The sequence below is a fragment of the Caretta caretta genome, chromosome 1 (genome assembly GCF_965140235.1).
Source record: "Caretta caretta isolate rCarCar2 chromosome 1, rCarCar1.hap1, whole genome shotgun sequence".
NCBI classification, from domain to species: Eukaryota; Metazoa; Chordata; order Testudines; family Cheloniidae; genus Caretta; species Caretta caretta.
The window spans coordinates 60,474,230-60,497,253 of NC_134206.1; the positions used below are offsets into that span (position 1 = coordinate 60,474,230).

Below are 23,024 nucleotides of genomic sequence, written 5' to 3' on the forward strand. Positions count from 1 at the left end.
GGCACCTAAGTCCTATTTTCAAAAATGACTTGGGCACTTAGAAGTCTAAGTCCTATTGACTTTCAATGAGATTTAGGTGCCTAAATGCCCACATTACCTTTGAAAATGGCACCTAAATTGCTAGTTGCTTTTGAAAATTTTATGCACTGACTTCAATGGGAGCAGCAGCAGGCTCTCACTGAATAAGGTCCTGATTCAATTCCCATTGAACTCATAGAGACACCCTCCCCCCTTCACCCTGTTAGGGTTGGGAAGTGAAGGCAGGCAGAGATTTCCCCCTTGGAGAACAGGCCAAATGGTCACCCCCAAACAAAACAAATCCCCAAAAGTCATGAGAGGTCAGGTCCAAATGATCCCCATTGCTTCCATGGGCCGAGGGAATGAAAATTTGATGGACTCAAGCAGGCAGTGCAGAAGATGGAAGTTCAGTCTCCTTAGCATTGCTTCCAGTTTCCTCCAAACCGGCAGAAGCCCCCTACTGGGATTCATTTGAGATCATGATCCATGCTGTGGAATGAGGTTAGCTATTTTCTGAGGTATTGTCTCTTCCCTAAAGCCCACTGGAATTCCCCCACCTAAATCAATGCTGACTGAATCAAGAATAATGTAGTTGACTTCCCCAAAATCCTTGGGGGGACCCCAGCTAGTCCATGCACCAAAGAGCATGGGGGCATGAAATGGGGAAGGAAAACTTTGTTAGGCTCCCCTGAAAGTTAGTTGGCAATTGTATTGTTATAGAAGAGGGGATCCTAGGAAGGGTGAACAGGAGGCCAGGGCCATTTGCACAGAGGATCTGTGTTTGTGCACCGATTCTGCTCCTAGAAGCCCCCCGCTGCATGCTCTCTGGTAAAACAGGTCCCGCTCACTCACAAAAATGGGGATTTTTCAGCAGAGGTGAGGAGGGATTTGAATAAAGAGAGCAAGGGGCTTTGTAAGCCAAGACTGGGCACGGGGAAATCATTCCATGGCGGGGGGGAGGGGGGGAAGCCCAGAAAAAGGTGTGGAGATGGGAGTAGGAAACTGTGGCAGGCCAAACCAACAGGTGATACCCATGCAGTTCTCTTCCAGAAATGCAAACAAGGGGGCTTTACTTCCCCAGTCCTTTTGAAGAAAGCATGCTCCCTCCCTCCCCCTGGCCCACGGTCCCTCCTCCCCAGAGGGGTCTGCCTTGAAGCTTTTTGAAACAGTAACCATGTCAAACAGCAATGGGCAGCTCACCCCTCCTGAGACAGGTGCCTCAGTGTTATACCAATAAAATAAAAACCAGCAGGATCTTATTAAAGGGGAAAAGGCAAAATACCACATTTATTGTGAATACAGAAAGAATCATAGTAAGCAGTTAGTTATAGCTATAACATTCCATTCAATTTCATATTTATTCACACATTCATTCATACACACACACACACACAGGTTCTGCAAGGTTGTTATCATAGTTACCAGCCTTAGAGTTGCTCATGCCAAGCCACTGGCCAGGTGGCCTGGACATGAGGAGGGAGCAGGGCCTTGTCAGATGCACATCTGACGCTCCTGGAAATTGGTTTGCAGAATCAGACCCCAAAGTTCTCACTTTCTAGAGTCCATTTTTATAGGAATTTCTTCCTATGCCAGTCTATGGGAATTACTTCATCATGCTGTTGCTAAATCAATCAGCAGATAGCACATTCCTGATGGCTCCGTGCTGCCAGATGTTATCTTGTTCTTTGGTTCTCCCATTCTTGAGGCTGTTGGGTGGATTCCCTTTTGCCCTCCGGGGGTCCTCTGGTTATTTCCACTTGACGCCTTCTTCAGCCAATAGACACTGCATCCTTAGGCTGGCACCTCCCTGATCATTCAGTTATTATCCACACCAAGCATCCATCCACATACGTCCTCTATCTCTATTTTAATCACAATTGTTAACAAAGCGAGATGAATACAACAAAAGGGCGGGGAGTCTCTGGGTGCTGTTTTTATTGTTACAGAGTATTGCTTTGAGTCTCTCTCTGTGTGAGTAGTTGTTGTTACAAAGAACTGCTTTGAGAACAGACTCTGTCTTAGAATGTACTAACACAATTAGCAGCTTGCAAGTTTCACACATAATGGGAGAGAAGCAGTACCAAAAACCAAGAGACCTCTTAATTAGTAATACCCTGGAATTTAAACTATGGGGAATCAGACTCATTTGTGATTTTAATACAGAACTTCTTTAATATGATCCAACATAATCCCCCTTTTGACACTAAGATTTATAATCGTCAGTGTCTCTTTCTGTGTAGCCTATTCAAGATAAGGTACTGTGAGGCAATTTGAGTTTGTGATTCCAATTCATCCCACATACATGATCCTAGTGATGTATCTTTACTACAAGGTTCTGGGGCAACAGGCAAGGTGAGGCACACCCACTTTTGAGGAGTCCATTCGGTACAAGCTCTAGTGTCCAATAGCTTCCCTCCCTCCCCAGCCCACTGGCTCGAGGTCCAGGGTAGCCAGAAGGATCCCATGTGTAATATGGGGAGTGGGCTAACCTTCAATACCTTTGCCTCCAGGGACTGTTGGTGTACAATTTTGACAACAATTTCTCCCATTAACAAGTCTGGTTTATAATACTGGAAACGTATTGCATCCATTCATATTGATAAGTGTCAAACAATTATCTCTTTCTTTGTTTTAACAAATGCATCAAACCCTTAATATTTCCCAATATGACCCAGAAATTTTGTGTTCCAAAGTAGCTAGGGCAAGTATCTGCATTTCAGTGCATCCCATAGCTATGGCTGTGTAGTTTCCTATTTCTATTTTTTTTTCTTTTGCGTAAGCCATGTGGTAGTATTAAGCCATTGCCAAAGATTCCATCGGGCTTTTAGGTTACCCAGACCAATTTGGACCAAGTCTACATTGGCATGTACTTGTTTTTCTTTCAGGCTGTCCTGTAGCTAGGACAGAGAGCTTAATTTATTTTTAAGTACCTGCAGGTCTGCAGTATTTTTTTCTTTTTTAAACACACAACAGTGCTAGCAACAAGACAAAACATAGAACACAAAACACAATTTCTGTTGTGACAGTAGATTCATGGTAGTGGGTTGCTCTTCAGTTGGGCATCAGCTTTTCCTGATTTTCTGAAAGAAAAAAAAAAACATGTTTCTACCCCTTTTTGGGGTGGCAGATTATTGCTTAAAATATTTCTTTTACAAATACCCTTGCTGATTACAGGCAAAACAGAGGAGTTACCCCCATATTTTCATGTTTTTTGTTCTATAGGCAGGCCAGGTTTCAATGGTGTCTATCTTTTAAGGGTTATGGGGAAATTATCCCACTGTTTAGACATTAAATCCCTGAGGTGGGGTACCTCAGTTTTCCTTCTTATACAGCAGACCAAGTTAATAATGTTTTTCCTGATGTGTTAAGCTTTAAGTTTAATGGTAATAGCTGAGAAGCATCATTACCATATGACCTTAAAGGATTTTTCCAAAAATCATACACACTATACATTGTTACAGGGGTACTTATTATCATTAAATTTATTAAAATTATCTTGTTATACCATGCCTTTGTTTGCTGACCAGGTATGTCCTTTATCTGCAGCTCCTTTGTGCTGCTGCATTTTCACAGACGCTTCCTGCTTTTGGATTTAAAGCCATCAGCAGTTCAGAGACTCTATTTTAAAAGGGACACAATCAACTTTCACCAGAGTTTTGATTACTTTTAACTTCTGCTTCCAAAACACACAGCAATCTGAAAAAGAAAACCCAACCTATTCTGGGTCCCTTTGGAGCCCTAATAGCATTTTAATTAAGTAGCATGGAATGTTTGCATTTCTTTTGCCCCTTCTACAATATACCATGCACATGTTCTGGGGGAAATGCACATTCCTTCCATAGTTTAACTTCTATAACATTATCCATATCAATTTTTACATAAGGTGTAACTATTTCTTTCTTTCTTTCTTTCTTTTTTTTTTTTTTTTGGTTACAGAGAGTTTTCATGTACCTTTATCACAGTGACAGTCTGATCACTCAGAGCCATTTTAAGGCTCAGTGTTTCTAACATTACTTCTTTTTGTTTTGTGCACCTCACCCCTGCTGTTGCTTCAGAGGGGCATTGTCTTTTTTAATTTCTTATTTATTTACTTTTTTACTAGAGCACTCATCTGCTATTTTGTTACAAAAACAAACAAACAAACAAAAACCAACCAAACAAACAAAAAGAATCCAGAATTTTTTTTTCTATTCTTCTGATTTTGACTGCCTTATTGTAGCCACAACTTAAAAACATTTTAAATTTTGTAAAGCATTGAGTTACCTTTTAAGGGTTAAATGCCAAATCCCAAAGCCAAACAACACTAATTACCCGTGTCTAGTGAAAAGGTCTGTCAGTTTTGCAACTTTGAATTAAAGAGTCAAATGAATTTTCCCTGCTACCTTTCTGGAGGCCAGCAGGTCCCCTGCTACCTTCCCGGAGGCCAGCAGGTCTGGTTAACCTAATAGAAATGCCTAGCTTAATAGAGCTGGCGGTGTGCACACCAATATTTACAATAACTGAGGTTTTTTACCAATATTCTCCCTTTCGCAATTCTCCACCAAAATTTAAACTATGGGGAATCAAACTCATTTGTGATTTTAATACAGAACTTCTTTAATATGATCCAACATCAGCTGGGCGGAGCCTTTCCTGATCCCACAGGAACCAGCGCTGGCATCACTGGTGGTTTTATCACCAGGAACATGGTGCGGGCTACTGCTGAAGCCAACCTCTGGAGGATGCCAGAGGCTCCAGCCTTCACCCATTTCCAGTCCTGACCAGGGCCAGCCCCCTCTGATTGGCTGCCTTCCGCACTGCCTGCCTTCTGGTATACAGCAACCAATCAGGGCTGCTTTAGGAGCCAGGTGGAGCTCTTCTCCCTCCCATCATGAACCCAGAAAAGGTTTTGGGGAGAGGAGGAAGGAAGCAGCTGACACCATTTGAGGGGAGGAGGGGATGGCTGAAAGAGCCCAGCATCTCAGAGGGGGTGAAGTGAATAATAGATCAGTTTGCTCTCTGCCCCTTCCCTCCAGTTCTTCCCTACCACACCAAGCCTAGGAAGAGGGAGAAGAGGAACCCATTGCAGCTGCCCCCCAAGGCTTGGGAGAGAAGGATGAAGGACCCTTGTGCTTGGAGCAGAAGTATGCTAAGGGGCAAAAGTGATATGTGGGGTGGATGGTGCAATTGGTGGGCAGGACATGGACAGATATAGGGCTGAGGGCAGAACTGATATAGGGGATGGGTGGTCCACAATTAATTGCTGAGCAGGGGATGGGCAGATGTGGGGGCAGAAAGGCACAGAATGAATGGCTTAGAGTGTTGGGTCTGGGTGGGAGGCTGGAAGCTCCGTACCTTCAGGCAGCCAGCAGGAACTCCTGCACTGGGGTCCAGATTCACTTTACTCTGTGAATTTGGGATAGTTGGCAAACTGTAGTTGCCACACGCACATCAGGGATGGGCAGGGGGGAGTTTGAAAATCAACACACACACCAAAACCACAACATCATCTTTACTAAAACCAACCACTTCATGAGTCGTAGACCAATCTCATGACTTACTGGCATCTGACTCAATTTTTGACTTTTAGGGTTGGTACTACTGTAGAAGGAAGCTGCTTTTATGCCCAACCCCCTCCTCATCCGGTCTTGCTAATGCACTGAGTTGCTCACTGGGTCCCAGGGAGATTGGCTGGGTGGAAGCTCACAGCCCCAGTTTGACCCTCAGCACTGAGGGGTGAGAGGCCCACTCTGACACTGGAACTCTAGTCCGAGGCCCTAAACAAAGGGAGCAGCCTGGGCTTTTGTGCCAGACTACTGCCACAACAACACCACTTCCTCCTGCTCATCATCTACACCCCCTGTCCCACAGGTTTGTCTAGTTCCAGACAAAATCTGGAACAGGATCATACTGTCTCCAGAGACTTCCCCCACCAACCTTAAATGGCTAGTAGGCCCTCTTACAAAAATGAACAGGGGATCAACCCTGGGAGAAGGGAAAGATTGCTAAAGGATGTAGTGAGAGGTAAGGTCCCAGATCTATCCGGCCAAGGTGGAGTTGAGGGAGAGGATGAGAAGTTCCAGCTCAGTGCAGCATGCAAGGGGAAGCCAGTGCAGGGATTCTGAGTTGGAATGGCCTTATCTGATTGACAGGCACAGAAGAGTGGGGGCAGATAGGTGGGGGACAATGTCAGTGCTGAGAGGTTAGACATGAAAAGGCACCGTTTGAGGTGCTGTGTTATTTAATGTATTTATTAATGATCTTCAAAGAGGAGTGAGTAGCTAAGTAGCAAAATTTGCAGATGATACAAAGTTATTTATTTTAGTCAGGACTAGAGAGGACTGGGAGAGGCTTCAGAGACACCTAAACAAGAATGAATGGATGGTAGATGAATGGGCTACTTGATGGCTAATGAAGCTCGGTGTTGTTAAATACAAAGTAATGACTACTGGAGGGAAAATAATTAGCTACTCGTACACTTTACAAGGTTCTCAATTGACTATCAACTCAGGTAAGGGACCTGGGTGTCACTGTAGACAGTCAATGAAAATCTCTGCTTAATGCAGAGCTGTGGTAAAAACAAAACAAACAAAAACACACTGAACAAGTTGTTGAGATGCATCAGGAATTTGATGAAGAATACAGAAAATATGATAATGTCATTATCTAAATTCCCTGGGGTGACCTCATCTAAACTACTGTCTATAGAACTGACCAGCCCTGGGTTTGAGATGGGGGACACTGGACTCACTGTTTGTGTACCTGTGCAAAGGCCCAGTACAATAAGGTTCCAGTTTTGTCCCCTAACTAGTACTAATAAGTAGCATGCTGCAGTCATAGCACATGAAATGAGCTGGTGTTCTGAGCATAGGGCTGGGCTCTAGGAATTCCTGCATTCGAATCTCAGCTCTAGCACTATGTGGCTTTGAATGAGTCCCTTAACTTCTCTGCTTCAGGTTCCCTATCTGGAATATGGGGATAGTAATACTTATATACATCACAGGAAGACCGTGAGGATTAATTCATGTCTGCAAAACACTTTAAAAATGAAAAACACGATATAAATGCTAAGCAAAAGCAGGTATTATATACAATGAAACCTGCCTTCAGCAGCCACATCTTCTTCAGCAGCTCCACTACTGGAGGTTTGCAACTAATTGTAGCCCATGCTGTATGATTCTCTGCTCATCTCTTTTTGGCTATAGCCAAGATACCACATTATCCATCCATGATCTTCTTTTTCTGTTTCGTTTTCTTCTGTCATTAACTTTCCCTTCCAGTGCTTGTAAATATGCATCGGCTGCTGAACGTCGCAAAATGTGCCCTGCAAATTGAATCTTTCTTTTTCATAAGATCTCTGATGAGTGTTTGCTGAGTTCCAGTCATTTCTAATACTTTTTTTGATGATTACACAAGCACATCAGGGACCACCAGAAATCTGTTGTTTATAAGACGTAATCTACTCATAACAGTTGAGCAGAATTCATAGAATCATAGGACTGGAAGGGACCTCGAGAGCTCATCTAGTCCAGTCCCCTGCACTCATGGCAGGACTAAGTATTATCTAGACCACCCCTGACGGGGTTTGTCTAACCTGCTCTTAAAAATCTCCAATGATGGAGATTCCACAACCTCCAGAGACAATTTATTCCAGTGCTTAACCACCCCGACAGCTACAAAGTTTTTCCTAATGTCCAACTTAAACCTCCCTTGCTGCAATTTAAGCCCATTGCTTCTTGTCCTATCCTCAGAGGTTAAGAAGAACAACTTTTCTCCCTCATCTTTCCTGAAATGTGATGCCCAGAACTGGACACAATACTCCAGTTGAGGCCTAATCAGGGCAGAGTAGAGCGGAAGAATTACTTCTCATGTCTTGCTTATAACACGCCTGCTAATACATCCCAGAATGATGTTCGCTTTTTTTGCAACAGTGTTACACTGTTGACTCATATGTAGTTTATGGTCCACTATGACCACTAGATCCATTTCCTCAGTACTCCTTCCTAGGCAATCATTTCCCATGAATTGGGGTGGTCTCCTAAAACAGGAAGTTGCCTACTGTGGAGAGAACTCCTGTGCAAGTTTCACTGTAATACCATACCTTCATATGATAACATCCACCCCGAGATCGCTGTATTTGCATCAGTGATGGGATCTTAACCAGGGGGTTTATAATTCAGGTGTGCGGGGTTCCAAAGCACTCTACATCTTCAGGTGTAGGGTGGTCCAGTTAGTCAGTTTGTCTGATGGCTGGTGCTCTATTTGTTTTTGATTAAGGGTCTTTTTTCCTCCCCAGGAGTAACCTCACTGAAGTTAAAACAGTAAGAAACACTGCTCAAAAGAGTCAAAAGAGAAAGGGTGAAATCCCGTCCCCATGGAAATTAATGGGAGTTTTGCCATTGACTTCCATGGGGCCAGGATTTCACCCCAAGTTCCCATAGTACTGAAGATTCATTTTTACATACCAAGAGCCTAATTTTCAGTTACTTTAAGGCCCCTATACAGTACTCTGGCAGTGTAGAGGTGGATTAAAGTAGGTGTAAATTACATTCACACCCACTTTAAAGCACCTTTTACATTGAGCCTTAGTGTGACTGTGAACTGTGACCTGAAACTGTAATTGCTTAATTTAGAAAAAGAAGAGGCATAAATAGTGTGTATTAGTGTATGTATATATATATAGAGAGAGAGAGACAGGAGAGAGAGAGAGAGATGCTTTTAAGAGACATAAAGAGGAAGTGGAAAGAACTCTACATTTCAATGTGACCTGCTCTGTGTGAGTAATCAGGTGATGGGGGGGGGGGGAAGGGTTGCCCAAAGTAAGCAATATTTCCTTATAAAGACAAAATCTATCTCACTGCCAGATGACGTTTGATCACTCTAGTCACTTCCTTCACTGGGGTCACATACTGAAGGTTGACAAGTCGCACTTCGGATCAGAAAGGAGGGTTTTCCTAGGCACACTCCAACCTGCTTCTACTTATTTTTTTACAGCTTTCAAACAAGGTAATTTTACAAAAAATCTTTCCTTTCAGTTTGAGTTGGACCACAGCATTAGATTTCTGGTATGCTTACAGCACCTGTTGTTTTTCCGTGCACCCACCCTCAATGCGCACTCTAGCAGTTTAACTGCACAGGAAGCCTGTGGTCACCAGGAGCAAGAGCATAGGATCAGTAACAGCATGAATCATTTTCCAGTCTGGTGCAGATTATTTCTATAAACCTTTGGGAGTACATGTGGTGCGTTATTCTGGTATATTGCCGTTCGTTCGGTTTGTATCGGAGTTATCGTCTGTATTTGATCCATTTGAAAATGTTGGGAGAATAAGAGTGGATTGATGTGGTGGCGTAGTTTTAATTTTCGTTCCAGTGGTCTGAAAAAGGCCGACATTTGCTAGCTGATTTACTTTTTCTGATACGGCTTAAAATTGTTGCTTGTTAGGAAGTCATACAAGCTAACCTATTATCTATCTAATTTCACTGTGCTGTCCCTTCCCCGATAATGGGAGCCATATTGGGTTATCAATTTTAAGGCAGAACTTATCACTAATTTCAGTAGGGACTTCTGCATAAAAACATGTGGGACGGCCCCAGAATAAAACTTGCTTTTTAAAAGCCCCAGCCAATGTGCATTTAAGTCAGTTAAAGTATTGCCATTGACTTGAATCGGCTTTGATTTAGACTCTAAATTTATTGTGTGTTCCAAGTCTCTGGATTCTCCGGGTGGCTTTATCTCTTCTGAGCATTCAGGTGATGTTTGCACAAACAAGGACCTATCTGCTGATCATTCCATTCCATAATTTCCATATACTTTCCTGCCACCCTCAGCCAGGCAGGTGTGGATTCACCATGAAGTTAATTCAAGTTTAATTAAGCATTGGCTGTATAGCATTGGGGAACATTATGTCTCTGGATGACTTTGATTTCCAAACCATAAATGAAATGAGATGTCAGGTTCTGAATACATGACACTAAAATTTCAGGAAAGAATAACAAATATATATTAACCAAGATACAAAATCTTGGTTAATGTGACACAAAACTGATGGCCAAATCCTGTAGTCTTTAGTCCTCATTTGGGCAAAAGTCCACTGACATCAAGGGGAGTTTGTCTTAATTCAGGATTTGTCCACTAGTTCCTGCGAACATCAAGTGAAGATCATCTTAAAAACAAATTACAAATGAGGCTACTTCTTTAGGGATGCAGATGGATTGTTGACAAATGGAGTTTTGATCATTTTGGTGAAATCTCAGGGCCACATGTATGTAGAGGGGATCCTCCATACACATATCTCCCCCTCTTTATGTTGAAGGGGTGGGTCAGACCTCCATGGTGTCAGATGACCTGAAAGTAGAGAATGAGTGGAAGGGGAAGGCAAGGAAGGACCCAGGCAGTCTCCCCCTGCATTGAGTAGAAACAGAAAACCCCCTTCTTACTGGAAAATCCCATTAAGAGTGGGAACTACCAGCATGAGCCATTTGGGAAATTCCTGATAGCACAGCGAGGTATTTCTGCATAATGCGTGATTTGGCTGATAGAAAGTTCTGCTCTCTTGATATAGTGTCAAAATTTATTTACTATAATCCCAGAAGCTGAAGTAAATGATAATACATTCTTCTCCACCCCAGAAAAAATCATATAGTCAGTTTTTAATCAGACGCCTCCATTGAAATAAATTAAGAGTTCTGCCTAAACATGGATGATGTAATATGGCTCTAGAATTTTTAAGATACTTTTCAAAAATAACTGACTGTAAGCATATGCAGAATGGCATTCACTGAGTATAGTCTCCTCTCTTCTGCCCACAGAATTAGCATGAAACAGATAGTGTTATACCATGCCATTGATTTTTAAGGCCTAGTACTGGTATTAGAGAGAAGAGCTTAAAATTCAGTGGCACAATATGACTCCATGGAAATGATGACCTTAATACAAAGATTTTGATGGAGGTCTTACAGCTATGGTTATCACAAAGATTTTATTAAAATATGTGCTTACTTTGGAAAGTGTGTGTATATAGGAAATGGGTGGCGAAACAGGGAGATAAATTAAAATTAAACAGTGACTTGCCTTCAAAAAAACAGTTGACTAATTCATCTACTTATCTGTTTCATACACAGCTGCAGAATCTAGTCAAATTCTGATGATGTTATGCAATATGTTTAGCAAATCAAACCACATTTAGCATACTAAATCCTATCTTGTTATCATACAGTCATAGGCTCATCATTGGTCATTGGTACTAAATCAGGCCCTTTACGATTAACAAAAAGGAAAATGGGTGCTGAGGATACAGAATAAATTGATGCTGAGGGAAAGAGAAGATGATGATGATTTTCATCAGTTAAATTATTATTATTAATGATTCTTATTACTAGTAGTTACCTATTACTGTGAGGATGACTAGATTGTGGTAGCAACCTAATATGGTAGGCATTTTCTGAACACAGGAAGACACAGCCCCGAGGTAAAGAGTGTGCATGCAATCTTAAAGACGAACACAGGTGATCGGTGGGAGGGGGAAAAGGATGAAACACACAAACAGAATGATCATCAGGGTGGTAATGGGCACATGACTTCTTAGATAGGTGTTTGTCATTTTTGTTCTCTTTTTTCAAAGTTAGACACACTGAACTCCCCTTACCCCAGCTTCCCTCCACAATTTAACCCTCCCATCTTTCTCTCATGCTGAATCCCAGATTTAGTTCTGGTGTCCTTAGGCCTCTCTTCCCCAACATTTCACCTCCATCCCTCCATGCAGAGGAGCAGTTCATTCATGAATCAAAGAAACAGGAAAGTGGATGATTTAGTCAGATAGTTTCTTGAAGGAATCACAGCAGTGAGTTTTCTTGAGGGAAGGTGCAGAGGCAGTTGTGGGAGAAGCAGACAAACGGCACTGGCAGAGTAGAGAGGCTGGGTGAGGTGATAAGATACAAGGGCAGGTAGGTAAGGAGAGGCAGAATTATGTAGGGTCTGAACAGGTTTAGAACAGCAGGCATAAGGAAACTTTAGTTTACTTGGAAAATAGTAACTAATGGGAAGGACATCCTAAGCAAGGTTGTGGAAGCAAAGATAAAGGGACAATTAAACAGAAGTCATTCAAGAGCCTATAGGCAAGCAGTACACAACAGCCAAACAACAGTAGGATACACAGAGGTTTTTTCCATTTCTAGTATTCTGGGCATAGCTGAATGACTTTGGGCCATATCATGACCTCAATTTAAAAGCAGAACTCCCCACTGAAATCAATAAGAATTTCTGCATAACTGATAACACAATATAACCCTTAGTATGCCCCAGGAAGAAATCTACCTGCAGATTTTCATATGGGGGGAAAAAGCAAAAAGGACTGGAGACTATGAGAAAAAATCCTTCATAAATCCAGTTGGAACACCAAACTCAAATAAATATTAATAGTTTATACATAAACATATTTTGGCAGCTCTTTGTTTTACCTTCTGAATATATTTTGAAAGTTTAGCTGGTTATGATTATTTTACATGCACCATGTTATTGGTTACATACTAATTCGCTTGAAATATGTACAGTAATTTTCTTCTATGAATTTATATAAAATAGATTTATTATACTGCATACATATGCAGCATACTTTAATTGAGTAAACACTCTGAGTTATGTCTAACAACCCACCACCAGGTGTCGTGCCACCACATTTTGCAGAACCCCCGTGACTCTATTGCATAGGGGTGGGGGATCGATTGGAGAGAGGCTGTCCCCTATTTACCTAAGATTTCTTTTGCAGTCCCTCTCTGCACTCAGTAGGTGCTGAACATGTAGATTAAGTCTGCTTGCTAATAGACAAAGTGGGCTTTGCTGGGAATTCTGCTCATTCCCCTTCTCAGGTTCTAAGAAGTGTTGTGTCAGCTATTTCTACAGCAGGAAAAATCTGAAGGATTTAATGCACAGAATGGCAGGGCTAGTGGTTCCACAACTCTGCATAGCCACTGGCCAAAAGTCCCTGCAGGATTAGCAGTCACTACTACAGCCCAGTAGCGGCTGGGCTGGTTCGTGGCAAGGAGGATTCCATTCCCCTACAGTCTCTCTGGAGCTCCCTTGCATAAAGTCTGTTTACTTAAGCTTGGTCTAGGAACCAAGATTTGGCCTAAAGGACTTAATAAGTTATACTGAGAAACAATGTCCTTTCTTGAAAGCTTATGAAACTAAGACTTGTGTAGCACCAACATGTTGTCCTTCAAGTAGAGATAACTATGTTGTTTTACTACAGTCTCTTCAAATTCTCACTGTCTGAAATAGATGCATGAAGGGATCAGATGCAACATCTTTATCATTCAGCAGCTATATTAGGGATGGTTATAGCCTTTGGGGGGAAGGTATTATCATTTACTATGGACCAATTGTGAACCCCTTATTCACACTGGGGAGCAGTTACTCACGGAAGTAATCCCACCAACTTCATGAGGGTTTCACAATCCTACTCTGTAGTTCTGTACAATGCCTTGCATAGTGGGGTCCCAACCTGGTTGAAACCTCTAGGTGCTACCGTAATAGAAATGTTACATATTGTTAATGGAGTCGGGTACATTTTTGGCTGTTTGGGATTGAGAATTTAATTCAACACCCTTGAGAAAATTAGAATGAAACATTTAACTTTATTGTGTATGTGTAGCCATTTAAGTAGGCCGATGGACAAACTACAAAGAATATATACCTAGAAAAAGAGCATTTTCTTAAATGCAGCATATTCAAAATACATTCGTTGGTCTATGCCCTTCAGTGATTTTGGAAGTCATTTTACTAAGAATTACATTTTAATCTGATATTTTGCTCAGAAATCGTTGATGTTTCCTAATGCAGTCAACCACAGTGGCCTAAGAAGGAGTACTGTGGAAAGGGATCTGGGGGTCATAGTGGACCACAAGCTAAATATGAGCCAACAGTGTAACACTGTTGCAAGAAAAGCAAGCATCATTCTGGGATGTATTAGCAAGAGTGTTGTAAGCAAGACCTGAGAAGTAATTCTTCCACTCTACTCCACGCTGATAAGGCCTTAGCTGGAGTATTGTGTCCAGTTCTGGGCGCCACATTTCTGGAAAGATGTGGACAAATTGGTAAAAAGTCCAAAGAAGAGCAACAAAAATGACTAAAGGTCTAGAAAACGTGACCTATGAGGGAAGATTGAAAAAATAGGGTTTGTTTAGTCTGGAAAAGAAGGCTGAGAGGGGACATGATAACAATTTTCCAGTACATGAAAAGCTGTTACAAGGAGGAGGGAGAAAAATTGTTCTCCTTAACGTCTGAGGATAGGACAAGAAGCAAAGGGCTTAAATGGCAGCAAGGGAGGTTTAGGTTGGGCATTAGGAAAAAATTCCTAACTGTCAGAGTAGTTAAGCACTGGGACAAATTGCCCAGGGAGGTTGTGGAATCTCCGTCATTGGAGGTTTTTAAGACCAGGTTAGACAAACACCTGTCAGATGTTTATTATTTAGTCCTGCCTTGAGTGCAGGGGACTGGACTAGATGATCTATTGAGGTCCCTTCCAGTCCTACATTTCTATGATTCTATGATGATAAATAACCACTGACAGACAAGTTGTTGTAGTGGGTCCTTTCACCTTGGGAGATGTGGGTTCAAATTTTGCCTTAGACTGCTAGGGAAAAATCATTAAACCACATAACTAAACCACACAAATGGGAAGGATCGCCAGTCTGTTCAAGAACCTCCAGACTGAAAAAGTAGGAGTGTTGTAGATTAGCACTGAGGAGCATTGATGGCTCTATCTAGCTGCCGAAGGCATTACTGTCAGCTAGATTCCTTTAGACCCCCCACCTATAAATTAATCCTGCCCCGACTCTGGCAGAAACTTTGAAGGAAGGTTGACATGCTAACACTGCTTGTCCTCCCGGGCTGTGAATCCATCCTGGGTTTCCTTCTTGGCACAGAGAAGTGCAATTTACCTCTGACAACACTAGAGAATCTAGGGTTGTATGTACATTACAGCTTAAAAAAAAAAATAGAATATAAAATGTGTCCGGAGGAATGAGAGGGAGGAAATTTTAGACTATGCTGTAACAGCATTACATTTGTTTTGCTGAGCATCAGCAACATTATTTTTCTCTCTCCATTTAGTGCCTTTATGGATGCTGATTTTAAAGAAGTTAGGACTTTTTTTCTTCTTTTTTGGCCAGTGAACGGAAGCCTAAAGTTGAGCAACTTTTAAGCCACAATGTTGTGGTTTATAGCATTGATTCTTCTTTTCGCATGAGATCAACTGAATAATTTCTCTTTTTCTCTCTCCTTGTGTGTGAGAGCAAAAAAGGAAGAAAATATTATGTGCCCTCCCGGCAAGACTACTTGCAGTTGTCAAAAATGTTTATGGCCCAAAACATAAATGCCGTACAAAATATACTAGTTGGACACATAGTCTGACCAGGAAGCCTTTGCATGGGGGCTGTAGCTCGGTCAGAGGACGTATGGGCAAAACCATGGAGACTATGCGTGCTAGTCTCCATAGAGAGATAGAGAAATATTCCAGGAGAAGAATGTCCTAGCAGAGACATTCTGATCACCATCAGTTACATGCACATGGATGAGGAGGGGGATTTAAGAAACATTGACTGGAGGAAGGATTTAGTGAGGAAAATCCCCCGAAGATACCAAGTACTCCCATAGGTGTTGGAAATAGGGTTGGTGGGGGTGCTCCCACACCTCCTGGCTTGAAGTGGTTTCCATTATAGACAGGGTTTACAGTTTGGCTCAACGGTTCTCAGCACCCCCACTATAAAAATTGTTCCAGCACCCTTGCCTATTCCCGTATACCTTTGTGCTATTCAAGTACACTTGGGGTACATCAGAAGATGCAGAACTCCTTGTCACTTCCTGGAGGCTCCTTCTCATTTGCTGTTGCTTATCTCATTGCCCGGATGTGCTGTAGGTAAGGAGAATTTTCCTGATGTATTTTGGGTCAAAAACTCTCCTTAAAATTAATCAGAAAGAAATGCTAATTCAGAAAAGTGGAAAACTATTCTATAATTCTGATGAAAAATCCTGCACAAAGAAATCTGGTCTCAGATAACTGACAGCTTGGATAGGGCAAGGAAGAGTAAAGAAAAAAAAAGGCATTAAAGGGGATCCAGCTCTGCCCGAGTAAACAGTACTGTGTTGTTGGGGAGGGGGAGACCTCTGTCTTGTGTTTTTCCTCGGCTGCTCTAAATGCTCTATTTCGCGGGGATGACATGCTTCTTGTTCCAGCAGCCTAAGTGAAAATAAACCATTTAGAAGAGGGTGGCTGCGGGAGTTGAAAAGTTATGAGACAAGGGACACACCCAATTCTCCCCTCCCAGTTCCCCACAATACTCTAGAAAAAAACATACTATTAACAAGGTAATGCCCCAATGGGTAAAGAGTTTGTGGAAAATTTTTATTTCTTCAGCTATTCCAGCACTTTAAGTCATTGCTGAGTTGATAATGACTATTCCAATATGTGTTCATGAAATGTAATGTTGCCACATAAAATTTGCCATTTTGCTCTGGGCAAAAAGTGCAACTTTACTTAAGGTGCATTGATATATCTTCACAGTTTTCATTCTAGTGCCTGTGAGAAACCGTAAAATGGAGCTTATGAAACAAGAGCTTCTTGTAACTAATTTAGTACAAATTGTGAAAGAATTCAGTATTTAATGATTTTACTATTTATCATTTATATTGCACCCTGAGTGCACACTTACTTTGCTGAGTAATATGTAATAATTCATGAGATTACAGTACTTTTCAGATTTTTTTAACTATGGCCTCATAATCAGAAGAAATGAAAGAACATTAATGCTGAAGCGCATCAGTTTAGTGGTGACATTTCATTCCTCAGTTTTGAGACTGTTGTTTTTGTTCTTCCATTATGTCCTAGGCAGAAAATAGTTTGTCATTAGATCTCTTAAAACATCCATGATATAGCTGTTCCTTTTGAGGATGAGGTCAACTAAATACCAGACAAATTACACTGTTGTATTATTTTAAATATACAACAATAAGGGTAGTGGCTTTACAGAAGCTATTTCAGTGTAATTTGTCAGCATTCTCAGCACACAGGATGAGAATAATTTTTAAATAAAGAAACACACAAAACAACATTCAGATACGGTTAAGAAGCTGGAACAAGAATGCATTTGCACACTTTGCTCCTAGATTGCAACATTGGTGTCAGTGGTGCTTCGCAGGTAAATAAAAAGACAAGGCCCCAGAGCAAAGTTACACACAGTCTGGATGTCCCACTACAATCTTAAATTCAATCTATCCAAAACGCAGCTTTGTACCTCTCCTTTTAATCTGTTTCCATTTACTTCTGCCTCTTTCTCGCTGTTGACAACTCCACTATTTTCCCCATCTCTCCGGCATATTGGTCGTTGTCAGCTCCTTCCTTTGCATTCAAGTTCTTGCTAAGTCCTCTCTTTTCATTCTCTATAATGGCCGCCAAATCTGCCGTTTATTCTGCTATAACCCTTGACCATACCTTGCTCATTCTTCACTTTGATTAACCTTGTCCTTCCTGGCACCCCTGCCTCTCCCCTCTCCCCTCTATCCAAAACAACTGCTGCTAATGCTATTTTCTTTCCCACGGTTCCAGTCACGACAACCCCTCCTTAAATCTCCACACAAAACAACAACAACGAGGAGTCCTTTGGCACCTTAAAGACTAACAGATTTATTTGGGCATAAGCTTTCATGGTTAAAAAAACAACTTCTTCAGATGCATCCATGGGCGGCGAATTCTATGGGCCCATGGTGCCTGGGCACCAGGAATATTCCTGGCCTGGGGCCCAGCTCCAGCAATGTTTGAGGCCAGGTCTAACCCTCTGCCCCGCCTTCCACCCCTGGGTGCTCGCCTCCCCCCCCCCATCTTCTGGGTGATTTAAAGCGGCCTGGGGCACCGCACCCCCCCCCACCCCCTCCCAGAGCCTGCACCCCCACCACTTTCCCACACACCCCCTCCCACTCCCAAACTCCCTCCCAAAGCCTGCACCCTCTTCCCACCCACCCCTCCTGCCCCCAAACTCCCCTGCACCCCCACCCCCAGACCAGAGCCTGCACCCAAATACCATCCCAGAGCCTGCACCCCTCACCCCCTCCTGCATCCCCACCCCGTTCCCCAGCCTGGAGCCTGCATCCAGCACCCAAACTCCTTCTCAGAGCCTGCACCCCCACCCGCTTCCCACACACTCTCTCCTGCGCCCAAACTCCCTCCCAGAGCCTGCACCCGGCATCCCTCCTGCACCCCAATCACCTCCCCCAGCCCAGGGCCTGCACCCCAGACCTCCTCCCCCCACCCTAACTCCCTCCCAGGGCCTTAGGCAGGTGGGGGGCAGACTTTCGGGGGGCAGGCTCTGGGCGTTCTGGGCACCACCAAAATTGATACAAATCTGCCGCCCTGAATGCATCTGAAGAAGTGGGAGTTTTTTACCCACAAAAGCTTATGCCCAAATAAATCTGTTAGTCTTTAAGGTGCCACCGGACTCCTCGTTGTCTTTCCACCTTGTTCACCTTACCAGTAATCTCCTAACCCCCTCCTTTGCCTGAACTACTGTCTTACCTTTGTTTGTCCTCTCCTGTCTTCTCTGCCATACGCAGCAAACTCTTTGGAGCAGGGAACGTGTCTTACTGTAAGTTTTATAAAGTGTAGCATACATTTTTTACAGTGCATTGTGAATGACAAGTTACAAGGTTGTTCAGATTCAGATGGAGTTGCTGGACTCCCAACAATCCCAATATCTGGGGACTTTTTGCTAGAGTCCAAGCCAGTGTCACTCAGTGAAGTTCTGGAAGCGCTTGGGTAGCTTTGGGATACTGTACATTGCCTTTTTAAATAGATCAGCAAGTTGAGACACCAGCTGCTGCCAGCAAGCTGCCTCCGTCCTGAGCCCTGTTGTATGTCCCCCTGCTCTGTGGAGATGGGGTATAGGAGCGGGGGGGCAGAAGCAGGGAGAGGGGGACACCCTGACATCAGCACCCCACTTCTCCCCCACCCTCCGCACAGCAAGCAGGTGGCTCCTGGAAGCAGCTCCAAGGCAGAGGGCAGGAGCAGCACATGGCAGTGGGGGGAGGGACAGCTGAACTGCCGGCAGTCGATAGCCTGCTGGGCGGCTGCTGCACAGGGAACTTAGGGCAGCGGGGAGCTGAAAAGGGAGCTGCCGGTCCACCCTGGTTCCAAGCCCCCACCTGCTGGCTCCACCGGGCTGCTCTTCCTGCAAGCAGTGGACAAAGCAGGAGGCTGCCAAACAACATTATAAGGAAGCATTGCGCAACTTTAAACAAGCATGTTCCCTAATTGATCAGCAACGTAACAACGAAACAACATTAACCAGGATGACGTTAAGTGAGGAGTTACTGTGTGTGTGTGTGTATATAAAATGTCTTTTGTCTGGTGAAAAAAATTTCCCTGGAATTTAACCCCCTATTTACATTAATTTTTATGGGGAAATTGGATTCGCTTAACATCATTTTGCTTAAAGTAGCATTTTTCAGGAACATAAATACAATGATAAGCGAGGAATTATTGTACCGGATGATCTTATTTTTAAACAATATCTAAGTATTCAATTAGCTAAACAACACATGCAATTACTGTACAACAAGACAGTCATTAGCAAGTTTCTTTATTCCATTAAACAAGTAGAAAACATTTATCCTTATTGGTAGGGTCCCCAACTTTGTAATTGCAGAAAACCAAACACCTTTGCCCTGCCCCTTCCCTGAGGCCCTGAATCTTCTCTGATGCCTCACCTCCTGCTCACTTCATCCCCCTCCCTCCATTGCTCACTCTCCCCACTCTCGCTCACTCGCTCATTTTCATCAGGCTGGGGCAGGGAGTTGAGGTGTGAAAGGGGGTGAGGGCTCTGGCTGGGGGTGTGGGGTTTGGGGTACTAGAGGGGGCTCTGGGCTGGGACCAAGGGGTTCAGAGTGCGGGGGCAGGGTCTCTGGGCTGGGGCAGGGAGTTGTGGTGAGGGAGGGGGTTCAGGATCTGAGAAGGAGTTTGGGTGCGGGAGGGGGCTCAGATTTGTGGTGCAAGAGGAGGCTCTGGGATGGGGGGTGGGCCGAGGGGTTTGGAGTGTGGAAGGAGGCTCAGGGCTGGGGCAGGGGATTGGGGTGTGGGAGGGGGTAAGGGCTCCAGCTGGGGGTGAAGGCTCTGGGATGGGGCTAGGAATGAGGAGTTTGGGGTGCAGGAGCGGGCTCTGGACTGGGGGGTGGAGCCAAGGGGTTTGGTGTGTGGGAGGGGGCTCCAGGCTGGGCCAGAAGGTTGGGGTGCGGGAGGGAGTGTGGGGTGTTGGCTCCAGGAGGGAGTTTGGGTACAGGAGGGGTTCCAAGCTGGGGCAGAAGTTTGGGGTGTCGGAGTGGGTTTGGGGTGTGGGCTCTGGGCAGCAATTTCCCCAGGTGGCTCCTGGAGGCGGCGACATGTCCCTCGGGTCCTAGGCAGAGGTGCGGCCAGGTGGCTCTGCGTGCTGCCCCTCCCTGCAGGAGCTGCCCCCGCAGCTCCCATTGGCCGCAGTTCCTGGCCAATGGGAGGTGCAGAGCTGGCGGTTGGAGCAAGGGCAGTGTGCAGAGCTCCTGTGGCCACCCCTGGGCCTAGGAGCTGAGGGACATGTTGCCACTTCCAGGAGCCAAGTAGGGAGACTGCCAACCCCGTTGCACCACCAACCAGACTTTTACCGGCCCGGTCTGTGGTGCTGACTGGAGCCGCCAGTGTCCCTTTTTGACCAGATTGTCTGGTCAAAAACTGGACACCTTGACAACCCTACCTATTGGTTAAGGTACATGAGGCACCTGGCCCTTAACAGCTCTCTTGTTTCTCAGTGCATTTGATTTAACCACCTCAGATAATTTCAGAAAAGTGATAGTAAGTCATAAGTATAAATTAATGCACAGAAAAACTCCCTTGGCAACCCCAACAAATCAGACTCTCAAGCACCATCTTTCCAGAATAAATCACATTGACATTAACAAAATTTGTTTCTCTTACTCTGAAAACTTTCTGGACAAGATTCTTCTCTCAGTTCTTGCAGTATACATTTGGGGGACCTTCACTGACTTTACTGAGCAAAACTGGCCAAATATGAGACTATAAATATTAAAAATAAAGACTTAGTTCTTTCGCTCCCTTTACTGCAATCTCTTGCCAAATTGGGGTTAAAGGTAATCTTGAAACAGTGTAGGAGCGGTGTTCCACTAGGGACTTTGCTGCTGATGTTATGTGGATATTATGTACCTGTGATGAGGTACTAAGGTGCCCAACTTTACAACTTAAACAGTTATGTGACTTGCAAAGTCCCACGATAGAGTTGTGCCGATGGCAATTTAGGGTTAACTGACAAAATCAGAATTTGAGGATCCCATTTTGATCGCACCCCAGGGTAAATAGGGAGTAACTCCATTGAAGTTGGTGGCACAAGAGGATATTAGGTACTAGGATTAATTGGGTGAAATTAAAAGGTACGGTTAGACTGAGAATATAGAATAATTCCAACTAATGTGTGTGTGCTGGAGGGGACGAGACATCAGGGTACTTTAGTGGTATGAATACCGCAGCACCTTGGCAGTTCCAATCTCAGCTCTGACACTGACTCTGTAGCCTTGGGCAAAACATTTAACTTTTCTGCTCAGTTTCCCCATCCATAAAATGGGGCTGATAACATTGACCTCAAAGGAGTATGTGAGGATTAATAAGAGTGAAACCTGTGCCTTTGCTGGCCATTATTATCAGGTTGCATTGTACTTCATGGACCAAATTCTCCACCAGCATATGTCCATTGGTTTCAATGGGACCATTTATGCAGGTGGTGAATTTGACCCAATATCTGTAATTGAATTGTGTGATAGTCTGTATGTGCTATTATTGTTGTTTACAGTATCTATTGTACTGTGGAATAATCTTCCTGGAGCAGTGTTAGACATCCTTTTGCTTGATAAAGGATCTAGACTGGACAGTATAAACCTGCACTGGAAAATGGATTAATGAGATGCCTTAATAAGTCTTTTCCATGATTTCCTCTCCAGTAGGTCCCTAAAAGTAATACTTCTTAATACTGCTAAAAATATTATTTGTTTTACATAGCACCTGGAGGCCCAATTGTACGAAGTATTATACAAACACAGACACACAATCCCTGCCTTTAAAAAGATTACAATCTTATTTATGTATTGTGTTATTCTTCTCTACGGGCAATGCTTCAAGAAAGTCTGAGCAAGATGAACCAGCTTTCTCTCCTGATGAAGAAGTCTTTTAGTTCTGATCCAGAGCTTGCAGAGATTAGGCAGCTAAACTCTGCTACTGTAGGGACAGACAGGATGAAAGAACCCACCACAATGTATTGCCTTTGGCTTATTTTTAATCCATTTCCATAAAGAGTTCTCCTTCTACGCCACACTTACTGACATTATAAATCAATGCATAAATTCAGGAAGGCATTAAACCTGAAATCCAGATAAATGGTGCTTAACTGTTATACTCAAATTATTCTAGCAAATGTGTTAAGTATCATCTTCCATTTTTCAAATCTACCCTAAATATCTTTTACAAAATGATACAAATGTTTGCAATCTGGGCCTTCTCACTGAAGTTATGGGGTTTTTTTTAGGTCTGAAGTAGTTTTAGTGCATTCTCTTTTGATTCTTTCCTAAACAAGGGCACTGCAACTGCAGCAGCCACCCTCAAACCCTCTAACTAGGGCCCATATAGTATTCTAGTCTAGTCTAGTCCTTTTATTATTTTGTAAATCGTATTTATCACACTAGTGCCTAAGGACCAACCAAAAGTGGGGCCCCATTGTGCTAGGTACCATACGAAGCTAGAACTGTAGACAGTCTCTGCCCCAAAGAGCTTACACTATAAATAGATAAGAAGGGGCAGGGCAGGACAATCCCGCTCCCATTACCATGGTACGGGAGCACCCTTCAGCAGTGCATGCAGCGATGTGACAAGCATCTGTCACAAGTGGAACTGAATCTTCCACCCCTGTGCAGCATTCTCAATGACATCAGAGCGAAGGCACAGTCGCTATAG

At 43.5% G+C, this 23,024-nt stretch overlaps 1 protein-coding gene across 2 annotated transcripts in view; it reads left to right on the forward strand.

Annotated features, from left to right (window-relative positions):
* The window catches only part of LCP1 (lymphocyte cytosolic protein 1), a 72,357-nt gene that overhangs the window by 25,922 nt on the left and 23,411 nt on the right, over positions 1 to 23,024 (forward strand). Inside the window, exon 1 of one of the 2 annotated variants that reach the window (XM_075128562.1) lies at positions 8,856 to 9,003. The exons of the other annotated variant lie outside the window; for it this stretch is intronic. The gene's annotated coding sequence lies outside the window, so the exon portion shown is untranslated. Of the gene's footprint in view, positions 1 to 8,855; positions 9,004 to 23,024 lie in introns of those variants that run through there. 2 annotated transcript variants of the gene reach the window in all.